We start from the raw sequence: 15524 nt of genomic DNA, 5'->3' as shown, positions 1-15524 counted from the left end.
CATAACATACATCAGGGTCATCTCTCAAACGATGGTGCAGGGCAGACGCTCCGGCATGACGGCGATCTTGGTGGTATACCGGGTGCATGTTTCTGGGTATGGGGGGGGGGGGGGATGTAGGATGTAGCGAAGTCTTTGTTCCATGTTGGCCGGCGTACGAAATGTTTAGATTCTGGAGTAGAAGGCGTCCTGTGTGACTGCTATATAATCGCTGGTATTGGGATGTGCGCTGCGCTTCTACAAGTTCCATTAGAATATTATGGATACCCATAGCCACGAGTCATTCGGTGGATGCCGTGATGTGAATGCCCGCGGCCTGTTTATACGCTTTGCGTATTATGCAGTCAATTTTGCATTGTTCAGTTTTTTTTTTCGAGGTAGAGGTATGGAGTGACATACGTGATACGGCCTATAATAAAGGCTTCCACTAGCCGGATGCGGTTGCGCTCCTTACGTCCGTGAAGGCGGTGCGCAATTCGTGAAATAATACGGCGTGTTTGTAGTGAACTTGCAGAGAGGACTGTGATGGTGTCCGTATTGGAGCCTGATTGATGACTTCGGAGTCCAAGAACACGTATGCACGTGACCACGTGACGATGGGTATAACGCGATCTTTTAATGTGAGCTGTATGTCTGGAGTACCTTGACGATGTCTCTTGCCGGGAGGACTGTAGAGGAGAAGTTCGGACTTCTGCAGAGAACACATCAGACCGCGTTCTCCGGTGGAAGCTTCCACTATGTCGACAGCTTGTTGTAGGCGGTCTTGATGTGCCCGCCTCTGCCTCCAGTCGTCCATATCGTGATGTCATCAGCGTATAAAGTGTGATGCACATACGGTATATTAGAGATAAGATGAGGGAGTTTTATCATTGCTACATTGAATAAAAGCGGCGATAGGACCGATCCCTGGGGGGTGCCACGATTACCCACGGAGATGGTAGCCGATTCCATGCCTCCAACTACAAGTCTCGCCATGCGGTCCGTAAGAAAGGCCTTGATGTAGTTGTATATTTTGGGGCTCACATGGAGGTCTATTAGATTGTTCAAGATTGCATCGTGCCGGACATGATGAAAAGCTTTAGTGCTGTGCATTATTGTCGGCGACTTAAATGTTGGCATTGCGACAGACTACAAGGAAGACTGGTTCCTGGCTTTGGTCGTGGGCGACTTTGAACTCGCGAGCTACAAGAACTTTGATAATCTAATAACGCTGTACAGTTCGCATTTTGATTTGGTCTTAGCGAAAAGGTGACCGCCGCTACTATTGCGCAAACGCTGTAGAGTTTGCGCCAGCAGTTGCAGCGATTTTGCAACGGATTCACTGGACACCCCTTCTTGCAGTGTCGGGATGTCGCATCAGAGTTTTAAGGTAATCACCATTTTACTCACGATTTGCTGTTAAAAAAGATCGTGCACGTCCCTGCTGATCTAGTTTAGTTAAATGTGTGCTCCTAAAGCACTGTTTGTGCTTGTCAACTATTTTAAATCATGCGCCCACGCCTACGCCTGCGTGCGTGCCTTAGCGAGTAACGTGGTCCGATTCCACTCCTTGTTATTCTTCCAACACTCGTGCCGGGGGGCGTATTTCCAAACGCTTCGCTGCACAGAGCACCCACGTGACATGTCTGTTCGCGCGATGGAGAACCGTAATTCAACGGGGTTATTGGCTGCGCCCCAAGCCTAAAGCGACCTAAAACGTACCAAATCACCATTATTAACAAAAACGACCCGTAGATTTTAGTTTAGAATAAAAAAATGAAATGTAGAAATAAAATAGGCAATGAAAAAAAAAAAAAAGAAACAGATCGACTTGCTGGGGCTCGAACCCAAGCCGCCAGGGCCAATACTCAGTGCTCTACGTCATGGCTACAGAGCCAGAACGTCGGGTACCCTTTAGCAGGCGCTCAAAAGAATAGCGCGCGAAGTGACATCACAGGTGTCACGTGGGTGCTCTGTGCAGCGAAGCGTTTGGAATCACGCTGCCGGGGGGTCTGGCAGACCCAATGATCTTACTTACTGTGAACTAGCATACCGCATTTTCTCATAAAACCTGCCGTCGTTGCTTTGTATGCTTACAAAAAATGAGGAAGTCACCGTGTAGAGGGACAGCTTCTGAAAGTTAGAGCTCTCTGCTATGCTGCATGAAAGTTTCTTCATCGACGAACGTCTACCGGGATTCTTTTTGGTTGCTGAACAGTATAAAAAATATGGTAGTAGCGGAGACGAAGACCGACAGGGCGACGGATGCGAAGACAGAAAATCGTTCCCAGCTATCCAGGTAGCGTATGCAGCCCCACCAATAATAACAGTTCGAACAATCGACGAATAGGGAAAAGGGTACACGGGAAATGAAGGGAAGCACCTCGACTTACTATAAAGGGAGGAAACAGGAAAGACGATCAATCACCCATATTTTGCGCCGGAAAGAACGAAAGCAACCCAGACGCGTGAGAAATGAACAAGGGCGCCCCTTAGGGGCGACGAGGCAAAAGAGAAGCTGGGAAAGGGCACGCGCGCAAGGGCGCTCTTTGGTTTAAAAAGCCCGTGAATATAAACGGCGCGAACCACCCCATCATTCCCATCAGGCGGCTGTATAGCGGCTCTTTCCCGCCTGTCGCACGCTGCTTCTTACTTTTGACAAAGTAGTTCATTCCCGCAGGCAGAGTTGCTTGTGAATTATGATTAGGCACCGAGGCCTTCGGTTACCTCGTCGGTGTCGGTTGGGACCAGGGATCGGAGCGCTGACTTCATTGCTTACCCGGCAGCGCTTGTTTGTCGCTGGGTCGACGAGCCCGCTCTTATCCTGATTGCTGAGCGACGTCGTAATCCCCGGAGGAGTGTGAACTCCCTCCCCGTCCGTCATGTGCGCCGGAACACCTCTCTTGTATGCGCACTCTTACGCGCCGGTCAGGCGCGCACACGGAGAATCGCGAAACTTCGGAAAAGTCCAGATCACTTGCTGGGCTTCCAACAAATGGTGTCACATTGTGTGCCTTGTACACTCAAAAGTCGGAGCTCATAGTGCGTAATTACGTTGGAACGCATTTAAAGACGGTAGTCTTTCTTGGGCTACCTAAAGGCAGAAATTTTCGTCTGTCTGTCTGTCTGTCTCTGGCTCGATTCATCCACCCGACCAAAGTGAAATAGAATCTGCTCAATAGCAATAGAATCTGCTCACAGCCAAATGTACACGTCTAAGTCAGGTGTCAATGTTGATGCTTGTAAACATTGTTCAACCAGAACAAGAGATTACGCAAATATAAAACAGAAAATCAACCCACAGTGGTATTTTCAGTGTTCCCTTAATAAAAAATTAATGGATGCTTGGTTTTTGCGATAGCAAATGAAATACTACATCAACGGCAGAAAACCGTCGCCTGCTGTTCCCCGCGCTCATGGCGGTATTTAAGAAATCAAACGGCAACAACAACGAAAGGCTCCACTAGGATGCATCCACGTTCCGCTTGGAACGCTCGTGGAGTAGGGCAACGCTGTTCTATAAACGTTGTAGTCGGGTAACTCAATTCACGCGCGTCTCCGCCATACCGCAGCGCTGGCATTGAGACACCCGAGTTGGAGCAGCGGAACGCGGGTAAATTTAAATTGGCTTGAGCAAACCTCTAGCGTGTGTACCTTGGGAAAAAAGCGAGACTGGAGAGGAAGAGCATGAAAGGTTAGCGGGAAAGAGACTGGAGGCATTGACTTGGCAGGGGCGCCAGTCAAGTATCGTCTTTCATCAACTGCAACGAAAGGAGCAGATACGCGGCCATTTTTCCTTGTATAATTTGATGTTGGGAGCAAAGTATTATATGTGAGGACATAGGGCGCTACACCAAACAAATATCGAGGACGCCTGTTCTTTGTAGGTTATGCAGGAATTGACACGTGGCCAGAGCGGATAATTTGGAACAAAAATTTGGTCCAGAGGAAAACGCATTATTACAATTCCCCCTCACTTCCACTAGACGCGGCAGCGGTACATGGTCAAGATGTCAATGTTTTAAGAGTTATATTGGCCTGCAAAAAAAAAAAAAAAAAAAGCGGGAAACGAAGCTCACTTTGGTTACAAAACACTCACTCCCGCATTCTATCGCAGAAGACTTTCACTCAGAAAAAAGAGAAAGTTAATGTAAGAAAAAAAAAAGTCACGATGCATCTACGGTTTTGACCCGCCACGGTGGCTCAGTGGCTAAGGCGTTGCGCTGCTGAGCACGAGGTCGCGGGTTCGATTCCCGGCCGTGGCGGCCGCTTTTCTGGTGAAGGCGAAAAGCAAAAACGCCCGTGTGTACGAGATTTCGGCGCACGTTAAAGAACCCCAGGTGGTCTAAATTAATCCGGAGCCCTCCACTACGGCGCGCCTCATCGCCTGCGTTGCGTCGGTGCGTAAAACCCTACAATCAATCAATCAGTCTACACTGTTTGGCGCAAACTCTTTTTGTACCACCACCTTCGCGGAGTACGGACTGAATGCAAGAGGAAAATAAATTGGCCGTTCTTGCGTAAGCCAGCCTGACGGCGGAGGCAGTGTCAGTGGAGCTTCTTTTATTTGGCAACCATTGATGAACGACGTGGTGCTCAGAAATCCTCAAGTGAATTCCGGAGGATGTGTCTACAGCCCCTAGGGGTAAATAGGGTAATGCGTCTTTTGACAGGGAATGTCAAAATGGAAAGTCGGTACTTGAAATACCTCATACGTACCCTAAAAGAGTTGAGGAAAATGTGCGAAAAATAAGAAAGCCTGCCTCGCAATCGTTTAGTATCAGCAAACCATTCCATCACAAGAAATCACTTAAAGGCTTGGCATGAGGTGTCTCGTCGCCAAACTTCGTCGTCAAACTTCCAGTTTGTATTCCTCGTGCAGAATATCACCCTGCATGTTCCCTCTTCCACCAAAATTGTTATTCGCAAATGTGCTTTTTAAGTTGACTCTGTTGGTAGCCATTTTTCCCTAGCTCTTATAGCCTTGTGTCTATTACATTCTGGAAGGCATCTCCGAACCGGGCTCTGTGGCCTCCGTCACGCGTGGAAGCGTGTTAAAGAGCGGCCAGCGAAAGTTCCTGCCTCGGTGGTAACGACTAGAAGCCGAAGGCAAGCTTAACTGGTTTACCGAATGGCGAGAGATTAGCAGAAACAATACAGGAACAAGTATTCTTACGGGCCAGATTACAGCAGAACTCGACAGGACGACAGCATGGATTCGCTGCTGCAAAATTAATGTTAACTATCCACCGAAATGGCGGGTTCTATACAGAGAAGCCTCAACGGCTGCGCGGTTTTCCCAGTGCTTCTATAGCGACCGGGCGGTCGTTGTATGGCACCACCGTCGCTTCAGCGAACAGCGCCTCCCGTGGCGAACCGCTCGTCAGTGGAATGCCGGTGGCGGTCAGTGCAGCGTTATTCTGCATGGCTTTCTTTCGTTCTGCTGCGGTGCGGCTTGCAAAGCGTACATAACCACAGGGGCTTTTTTCAGATCGGTAAATCTTGAGCGTGGATGTGACCTTTACGAGGCATGCCATGTGTGCGATTTACGCCCAAACTCAGTTTTACTAATAGCGGATGACGCTCAATGCGCCAAGCTGGAAGTCAAGCTGGAAGTGAAAGTCCGTTCCTTCATGTAATTTTTTCATGACTGCATGCAGTTTCGCGTATCGAGGAGTATATTGCACCTAAATGCTCCCACGAAGCCGGTGTGTGCAACCGATCCAGGAATGCTGCGGCGCTGGCCTTTGACAGTTAATGACAAAACGGCGTCGACGTCGTGCACAAGCGAAAGACAAAGTTGGGGGTGCCTTCTAAGATTTACCTAGAAACAGAAACAGACGACGCTTCCAACTTCATTACCTACGGCTGAAACGTGTTTAATTTCACAGAAATGCTCTTACTACAGTCATCAGGAATCGCTGATAGAATAAATACCGCATGATAGTAGAACGTTATTGCTTGTCGTGGAGAAGCATTGATTTATAAGAATTGGAATGGTTGCTGGCTAGTTGGTAAATGGTTTTTAAACCCCTCACGGGGTACCTTGAGTATTCATGATGACGGTAAGCAGCGACACCGCGGACCCCGAGCTCCCATACATAAGCTGTGTCCAACCGTGGCGAGGTGTTTAAAGGTGGAGAGTAGAAGCCGTAAACGGTGGCCGTCGGAGCCTTGGTCAAGCTCCGGCCGATGGTAGACAGGCAGGGAGCTCTGGGACCTCTTTGACTACGAGGGTAAAGTCAAAGGAGAAAGTACCCCCGTTTCCCTGCTTTTTAATGTATCATATGGCATTTTCAACCCCCCCCCCCCCCCCAAACGTGATCGGTCCCTGAAAAGGGGCCGCACCGAAGTATCCTTTCCTCCTTTGTCTTCGATCTCCATTCCAAAGCCCGATAATTTCTCGCGCTTCCTGGTAATGGAATCCCTGGATAAATCAAAACCCATCACTTCCCAGTCTGTCTTTCTCATTTCCAGGTTTCTTGAAAGCCTTGTAGGCAAATCGTACAAGGCTAAAAAGCTCACAACCGGAGAAGTCCTAATTGAAGTCCAAAACAAACAACAATCCTGTAACCTCTTGAAGCAAACGCGCATGGTCGATGTTGACATCAAGATCACGCCCCATCGCAGTCTGAATAGCTGCCAGGGCGTGATCTCTGATAGAGATCTAATAAATGAGACTGAAGCAGATCTGCTCGACGGCCTTAGCGATCAGGGCGTGACAGCAGTGCGGCGAATCACGATACGCCGAAACGACCAAATAATAGCTACTAAACACATAATCTTGACATTTGACCGCTCAACACTTCCTGAGTCGGTCAACGCAGGCTTCATGAGATGTCCGGTCTGATTCTACGTGCCAAACCCACGCCGCTGCTTCAAGTGTCAGCGGTTTGGGCACGGCACAACCTCTTGCCGTGGTAAACCGACGTGCGCAAAATGTGCAGCACACGACCACCTAACCGACAAATGCGAATCCGAGAGCTTCACCTGTGCGAACTGCCAGGGACTGCACGCTGCCTATTCCAGGAGCTGCGAAAAATTCAAACAAGAAAAACAGATCATTGCCTTGAAAGTAAACGAGAACATCACCTTCCCAGAGGCGCGAAAGAGGTTCGCCTCTTTCCCCCTGGGGAGGTACGACGACGCAGCTCGCCGGGGGGCGGAGCAGCGTCTTGTTTCGGCGGGGACCCGGTACCGCGAGTCGGTCTTGGTCCCGCTCCCCCCCCCCCCCCCTGGGTTGCCTCCGGCGGCCCAACTCGCCTCCGCACCGCTCGCTGAGCCAGCAGCGGCTGTGGTGGCAACCACGCCTGGTGGGGATGCTGCTGCACCCACTGTCTCCTCCTCTCCACCGGCCCGAAGCACATGCGAGGGCCCGGAGGAGATGGAGCTGGAGGAAACCGCAGCACTTCCCACCTCCGACGCACCGCCTGTGCCACCCGGGGTGCTCCTGATGCCCTCGGCGGTCGCGGCCAAAACGAAGGGCACCGCAAAGGGTGCCCAGTCCAAGTCTAGGGGGCCCAGTCCACTGGGCACCCCCTTGCCTTCAGATGACGACCTAGACGTCGAGCCGTTCCGGCATGCACCACAGCGGAAGGAACGGGATCCGGCGTCCAGGTCAGTAGAGAGAATCAAAAAGCCCCTTCCAAGAGTACAAGCCCCGAAAGCCGACACATAATCACACACATACTCCAGTAGCTCTAAACTTCAATAATGCGAAGAGAAAATATCATGCAATGGAACTGCAGAGGCCTTCTTAAAAATCTTGATGATGTCTATGAGTTACTGCATTCCAATCAGCCAAGTGTGATGTGTCTCCAAGAGACCCATTTAAACTCCATGCACACAAATTTCTTGAATAGTTACATGGTATTTAGGAGGGATAGAGATGGTGGTGGCACATCCTCAGGCGGTGTGGCCATCATTGCCCGGAAAACCTTGGCGTGCCACACTGTCCAACTACAGACCATCCTAGAGGCTGTTGCCATTCGAAAGATAATTTTTAATAGGCTTATAACACTATGTTCTCTTTACATCCCTCCTGACTTCCAACTATCAAACACAGATTTCGAGGGTCTGGTAGATCAGTTACCCGAACCTTTCATTCTTTTAGGTGACCTCAACGCACATAACTCTCTTTGGGGCTCTGCTCGCACGGATGACCGAGGTCGCCTAATTGAGAAATTCTTAACGTCGTCGGGAGCATGTCTTTTCAACCAAAATATCCGACATATTATAATATAGGACACAACACTTATTCACACCTTGACTTGGCTATTGGATCTGCAGTTCTCTTTCCATGTCTTGAGTGGGGTGTGGGCACTGATCCATATGGTAGTGACCCCTTCCCCACCTCACTAACATATAGAGGTAAGGGCCCGAGCAGTCCATCTTCCAAGAACAGGTTTAATGAAGCAAGAGCAAACTGGAATATATTTACAGATTCATCTAAACTACACTACATGTCCATAACACAACTACACGTTGAGCAGGCAACCCAACTACTCACGGCGCACATACTCGACACCGCCGAAAAGTCCATACCCCACGCCTCTGTTGCCCCGCGCAACCAGCGGAGGCCGTGGTGGAATGAGGACTGTAGGCGGGCGCGAGAGGCCCAGAACAAGGCGTGGGGTATCCTTCGTCAGTACCCCACGTCGAGTAACCTCCTCTTGTTCAAACGGGCCAAGGCGTTTGGAAAACGTGTGCGCCGTGAGGCAAAACGTGATAGTTGGCGTACATTCATAACATCAATTAACTCCTACACAGACACAAGGAAGGTATGGACAGGAATACGCAAACTCAAGCGACAACAGACACACAGCCTGCCTCTGGTCAGCACAACAGGAGATACACTCGAAGGCCATGCTGACACACTCGCACAACACTTCCAACACGTTTCCAGTTCAGCACACTACACAAACACTTTCATTTAGCACAAACTCGTGGCCGAAAAGAAGCCTTTACATGAAAATGACAGGTCAGTCACTTCTTATAACTCTGAGTTCACACTTAATGAGCTGAGGGGTGCTCTGAGCACGTGTAAACCCTCAGCTCCAGGCCCAGACAACATTACATATACAATGATACAGAACTTACACACAGACACTCTTGTAACGCTTCTTCACCTTTTCAACAAGATATGGCTTTCGGGGCACATTCCAAAGTCTTGGAGGGATGCCATAGCTGTAGCATTCTTGAAAGAAGGGAAGGAACCTTCTTCTCCCACTAGCTATCGACCCATTGCCCTGACCAGCTGCCTGTGCAAGCTTCTCGAGAAGATGATCAACCGGAGGCTTGTGTAATTTTTGGAGTACAACGGTCTTCTCGAGAGCTGCCAGGCAGGCTTCAGGGCTGGGAGATCCACAAACGATCAACTTGTGGCACTAGAGTCATACATTAAGGATGCCTTCATTCACAAACAGTTCTGTTTAACTGTGTTTTTCGACCTAGAAAAGGCCTATGACACCACTTGGCGTTATGGGATCCTTACTGACCTCAAATCATTCGGTGTTTCTGGTAATATGTTTAACACCCTTGCTAGTTATTTGTCGGAGAGAAACTTTCGCGTCAGAGTTGGTTCTGCACTGTCAAAGGTACACGTGCAAGAAAATGGCGTGCCGCAAGGCGGAGTTCTAAGCTGCACTCTCTTCATAGTAAAGGTGAACTCCCTTGGGAAAGCACTGCCGCCTACAATTTCTTACTCCATGTATGTAGATGACGTGCAGATATCTTTTAAATCATGTAACATGTCAATATGCGAACGCCAAGTCCAGCTCGGCGTCAAGAAACTTGCCAGCTGGGCGGACAAGAATGGTTTTAAATTGAATCCTGTAAAAAGCTCCTGCGTTGTGTTCTCAAGGAAGCGCAGAGTCCATATGGACCCAGACATTACTCTTAATGGCTTGCCGCTTCCTGTGAACAAGGAGCACAAGTTTTTAGATGTTGTGTTTGACCACAAACTCACATTCATCCCACATATCAAGAAACTTAAGCATAAATGTATGAAAACAATGAATATCCTTAAGGTTCTCTCCCACAAATCCTATGGTTCCGACAAAGAACTCCTACTACGGCTCTATACTGCTTTGGTTGGTTCTCGTTTGGACTATGGCCGTGTGGTATATGGGTCGGCGAGTAAAACAGCGTTGCGAATTCTTGACCCAGTGCTACACTTGGGGCTTCGTCTCGCCTCGGGTGCTTTTCGCACTAGCCCTGTCGAGAGTCTGTATAACGAGTGTAATAAGTGAAGTCTTCAGAATCAACCAACGTACATGGATTTGCTTTATGCTTTCAAGATTTCATCACTGAATAACCATCCTTTTTATCCTGTTTTTAACGATACATCAACGTCTCTGCTCTTTGTAAATCGCCCATCCGTTCCTCTGCCCTTTTCACTTAGAGTGAGAGAGCGAGCCTCGGATCTGAGTGCTTCGTTTTTAGATGTGTACAGGTCATCCTTTTCAAACATTTTACCGACTTGGCAAGTTCGCCCTGTGTCGTGCGACCTTTCTTTTATAAAACTTGACAAAAATTGGGTACCGCGAGCTGCAATACTGCAGCACTTTAAATACCCACGTGCAGAATTCTACAGTGACGCTTCTAAAACCTCCACTATGGTGTCGTGCGCTGCTCATGGTCCAAATTTCAATGCAGCCAGAACCATGAGCGTGCACAGAACAATTTTTTCAGCAGATGCGTATGGAATTTTACTGATTGTACGACACATTCTTGAAAATGAAATTCCCAATTCCATCACCTACACATATTCTTTGAGTGTTGTTCGCGCACTATCATCGCATACACCCCCCAAAAACCACATAGTTAATCTTGTATTCAACGCTATCATGTCTGTGTATGCGCAGAAGCAGCAGCTGCTCCTCTGCTGGGTCCCAGGACACGCTGGGATCACTGGGAACGAGTTGGCAGACGAGAGGGCCGGTGCTGCTGCACTCAGGAACACTGTAGACATAACAACCGTACCATATACAGCCCTCAAGCCACACATAAGGCAACACTTGCGTAAACATGGCAAACACACTGGAATGAGCAGACAGATAACAAGCTACATGTAATAAAGCCACACTTGGGACGGTACACAGCTGACTCACACAACAGAAACACAGAAGTCGCCTTGGCTAGGCTGCGGATAGGGCACACGCATGCAACTCACTCGTATCTGCTGACGGGATCCCCTAGACCCCAGTGCAGCAGGTGCGGAGAGGCCGTATCCGTGGTGCACATACTAATAACATGCAAGGCACTTCACACAACACGACACAAACACTTCAGATAACTCTAGAGACAACATATCCCCCTACATTCATCGCTGTTTCTTGGTGACGATGCCATGGTTTCCGTGAAACGTGTGTTTGAGTATTTGTCAGTCATTAAGTTTTTAAACCTAATTTCTTATCACGCATAATCAAATCTGGCCCTATACACCAGCCATCACCGTTATCTTTAATTGATTTTACTATGTTCGGTTTACACGTTTTTATACCGACCTTATTGTGGTAATCACTTCGCTTCATTAAATAACTTCTTGTCTGGCGCTCTTTGCCCTCGTTGGCCTTGCGCCATTAAACACTAACCATCATCATCAAATGGTTTTTCAATAACCAATTCCTGCGTGTCTGAAGGACGCAAGACAGGAGTGTGCCCGAAGCCTGTACTCAGCTTCACAACTGAATGCTGCGGTTACAAGCTGCCACCTACCCTTGAAAGTCATGCACTCCACCGTATAACCACGATGATGGTTTATCGCAAAGCTTTCTCGTATGGGTTTCCTTGGTTGCCTTCTGGAGTTAAACTTTGACTAGTTAAGCTTCGAATTTGACCAGCACGCAGTTTGGTCTTTTGATCGCAGCGTCTTTGTTTGACCATTTCCCATTCATTTCCCACAAAGAAAGCTTTGCGTTCAACCATCGTAATCATCAGACGAGGGGTTAGATGATTTTGCTGTTTAATTTTGAACTTCCATGCACCCCTCTCCAAATCTAAACTTTTTCCAGCGTGTCGAAAATGTGTCTGTGCTGGAGGACTCGGATTGATGCACCCATATTTGAGGCAACTGATCGCGCGACGTGTCTTCACAAGGCATTACACGATTTTTTAAGATGCTCTGTAAAGAATACTTAAGCATTAAAAAGACCGGCTGACGTTAACACTGTCACATTTTTTAACTATCGGTGCCAGCCTTTATTCCACGCAGGTGGTAAAACGGGAAGGGGAGAAGGGATGGTTTGTGGCTTGGGATGTTGGGTGGGTGAATAACTTTGGCACTTAAGAATATGACCACCACAAACGTGGGAGTTCTACTTCGGCTTTCAGGCTCCTATGCTGTCACAGTGTCGCTCACCAAAACCGAAGGCCCAAAGCTCATGGTTTAAAAAAGTGTGAACTACCGCAACGTTTCTACGGCTACACGGTAATCCATATCGTACGCAAGTGCCTTTCTCTTCAAAGCACACGTATTGAGGTATCCCAGCGCTAAGGCTGGCGCGGAAACCGTAGTCATTGAAACCAGTGAAGGTAATTTACAGTGGTAGAAACGAATACTAAAATTCCTAATAGTTTTATTCCTACTCAGATCGCGTGGAGCCATGGGCGCAGAGCGTTGCAAAAAGCGCTCATGTCAATGTAGCCCATTTAAAACCTTAGAAGCATCCAATAAGTTTATGCAGCCGTTAGTGCATTTAAGAAGAAATGAATACTAATAATAGTAGTTTTATTCGTACTCAGAACGGGTGGAGCCAAGCGCAAATCGCTGCAAAAAGCGCTCATGCCATTGCAGCCGATACCCAACTTTAGAAGCGTCGGACAAGTTTACGTAATCGTTACTGCATCTGAGAACCCAACACATCTGTCTTGACTTTGTTTCATCTCATATGTCCGCTCACAACACCACCAAAACTTTCAAAGCACCGAAGCAAACACGACAAAAACAACGGGAGGCTGTGTAGTCCAATGCACCGGCTCATTCCACTGACGAGGGGAGCGCCGAGTGGTGGCGCCACCCGTCCAGCTGACCAGTCCCTATGCGCACGGCCCGAAAATGGTACAGACACACACAACACTCCTTCCGAGTTCGTGAGGCAGGCAGCCGTGGCGCTCGTTGAGTCTGAGAGAAAGGGAGAGGAGATCTCGGTGGCGACGTCCACCGCGCCTGGACATGTCTGTACGTGAAAATGCGTTTGCAGTAGCCGAGATTGAGTCACCGACAGCGAGGCGCCCACGCGCCGGCCAATCTCCGGGCAAGCTGTAACCTGTCGGAAGCAGCTTTTTACACAGCACCGGATCACTCTGGAAATTGCAGCACGCGCGAACAAAATAGCAGCGCGCTGATTCGTAACACGTCATACAACAGGCAGCAGAAAAACTCGTAAAATACTGGCTGAATCAGCCGTGCTTCCACGCAGTTCCTTTTTGGCTAATTGCGGGCGTATTTTCGCACCTTTGCCCAAACAGCAGTATTCTTGACTTTGCCTGAGTTAAACTTACCAAGATTGCGCCATAAAGACCTTATCTGATGCCTTTCAGTCAGTATTCAGTATTCAGCCAGTATTTAAGTATTCCAATATAGGCCTCCTGCGCTGGAGTTTTGGCGACATGCAGCGCCCCTAGCGGCCGACGCCTCTGGGTAGTACAAAAGCAGACGACCCTCACCGCCCCCCATGTGTTTTCAATCACAAGCCAGAGTGAAAGTTGGTTGTGGCGCTTTGTGGCGTGTTTGAATGACTGCATACTGTATGAAATAACCCTTAATTTAGTTGCAGAGGCTAAACAAAATAATATCCGCTAAAAGAAGCCGATTTGTCGGCTTTCTTTTGAGCGAGCTGTCGCGGTGGTCGCGGCGTGGGACAGTATCGCCAGGTCGGGTGGTTTAACTGTTTGACGACAGTCATAGGCGTGCGCACAGGGGGGGGGGGGGGGGGGGGCCCAAATTGGCCCATATTTTGCCAATGTAACACATTAAAGTAAAAATGTCTGCTCAGAAACATTTTGTATGTGTTGCAATTCTATTGCATTGAAATAAAAACTTTATAACCATCCCTCTTTGCACTGCGTTCGGACCGCTAGGCCTTCAGTAGGAAGAGGTCGGAGTTGCTGTAGAGGGGGGGGGGGGTAGGGGGGGGGTAGGGGCAGGGCGCAGCTGTAAGACTTTGCCCCCCCCCCCCCCCCCCCCTAATCGAGAACTCTGCGCACGCCTATGACGACAGTTACAGTTTTTTCCTCTTGCGTGCGGTCGACAAAGGAAAGTTCACGAGTAGCATAAACACGGAGCGCTGCTCATCCTATATCCTAAGGTAACTGCAAAAGGTTGCTTCAGCGGGAGCATGCAAGCGAACGCAAGAATTGCGCAGCCGACTCAGCTGACACTGCTGGCCTGGCACCGCCTTTGAAACGAGTGGAACTTTTGTTTCGTATCTTCGCAAACTAAATGATTCTTGCGTAACGTTTTACGCCGCACGATTTACGAACGTCAGGGTAAATGTATACTAGCGAGTAGGTGGGGCAATAGCGCCAAATAAACAAATTAAGCGCTATGAAAGGACACAAAACATGCACCAAATCACACGCCCGCTGCCTGCAGAGATGTGTACTTCTATAACATCACATAACACAGCCGCATACACGGCGCGGGGCCCCGAATATTTACATACGATCATCAATGACTGTGATGGTTTTCTAGTGCAGGGGTCGTCGAATCTGAACGCCGACACGCCAGTTTTGACTTCAAATGGAGTTAGACAGCGAGACAAGAACAGAGAATTGGCGTCCTCCAGTTGAATTGCCCCTCCCCCCCCCCCCCCCCCCGTCTTCACACTTCGCCAGATTATTGTCAAATATTATTAGAAATTCGCTGAATTTTTTCTCTTTGCATTCAAAGCCCCCTCCTCCTCCCACCCGATTTGCCGTCCAGCCCTCCGCCGTGTCGGCTGCATGGAACTCGGCCGTTGCTGACCCTCATTCTAGGCTATTAAATGGGAACTGGGAATGTATGCTGCAAGAGCGTAATTAAGTATAGTGAGAGCAAACAAGGAAAGTGAGCAACCTCTTAGTTCGCCCGACCACTTTGTTTTACGGCCACTAATTTCGGAATCGCAAAACAGATTTCACGCTTCTGACAGTCGCGGCATTTTGTCACTGAGACACGCAACGAAACGGCAAACTAACGCTGCACCATGTATTCGTAACGGTGAGGCAAACGAGCACTGTTTAATGAAAGTGCACGCATAATGTGCAGGTACGCAAAAGAGCGGCGCACCGCAGCAGGCGAGCCTGCGGTTCGCCGAACTCGCTGGCTTTTTAAAGCGCGATCATCGCCGATTGCGTCACTCTTCTTTTTTGAGCTGCTGTTTTTGAGGAGTCTTTGTCACCTAGAGTATTACTTTAAACTATAAATTTCACTTAAAATTTCAATTCGTGCGACCATCGATCGGTGAACCTGCGAGTAGCAGACGCCGTCACGGTCCCGGCACTTTCGTCGGCGCTGTAAACGTGTTTAGCACTGCAAAGCTTTTTCCCCTAATGCCAAGTTG

Source organism: Haemaphysalis longicornis, unplaced genomic scaffold (assembly GCF_048455015.1).
Source record: "Haemaphysalis longicornis isolate Haplotype H1 unplaced genomic scaffold, Haemaphysalis longicornis Haplotype H1 scaffold_3, whole genome shotgun sequence".
Classification (NCBI taxonomy): Eukaryota; Metazoa; Arthropoda; class Arachnida; order Ixodida; family Ixodidae; genus Haemaphysalis; species Haemaphysalis longicornis.
The sequence above is the reverse complement of the archived record's forward strand: the minus strand, read 5'-3'. Positions refer to the sequence as shown.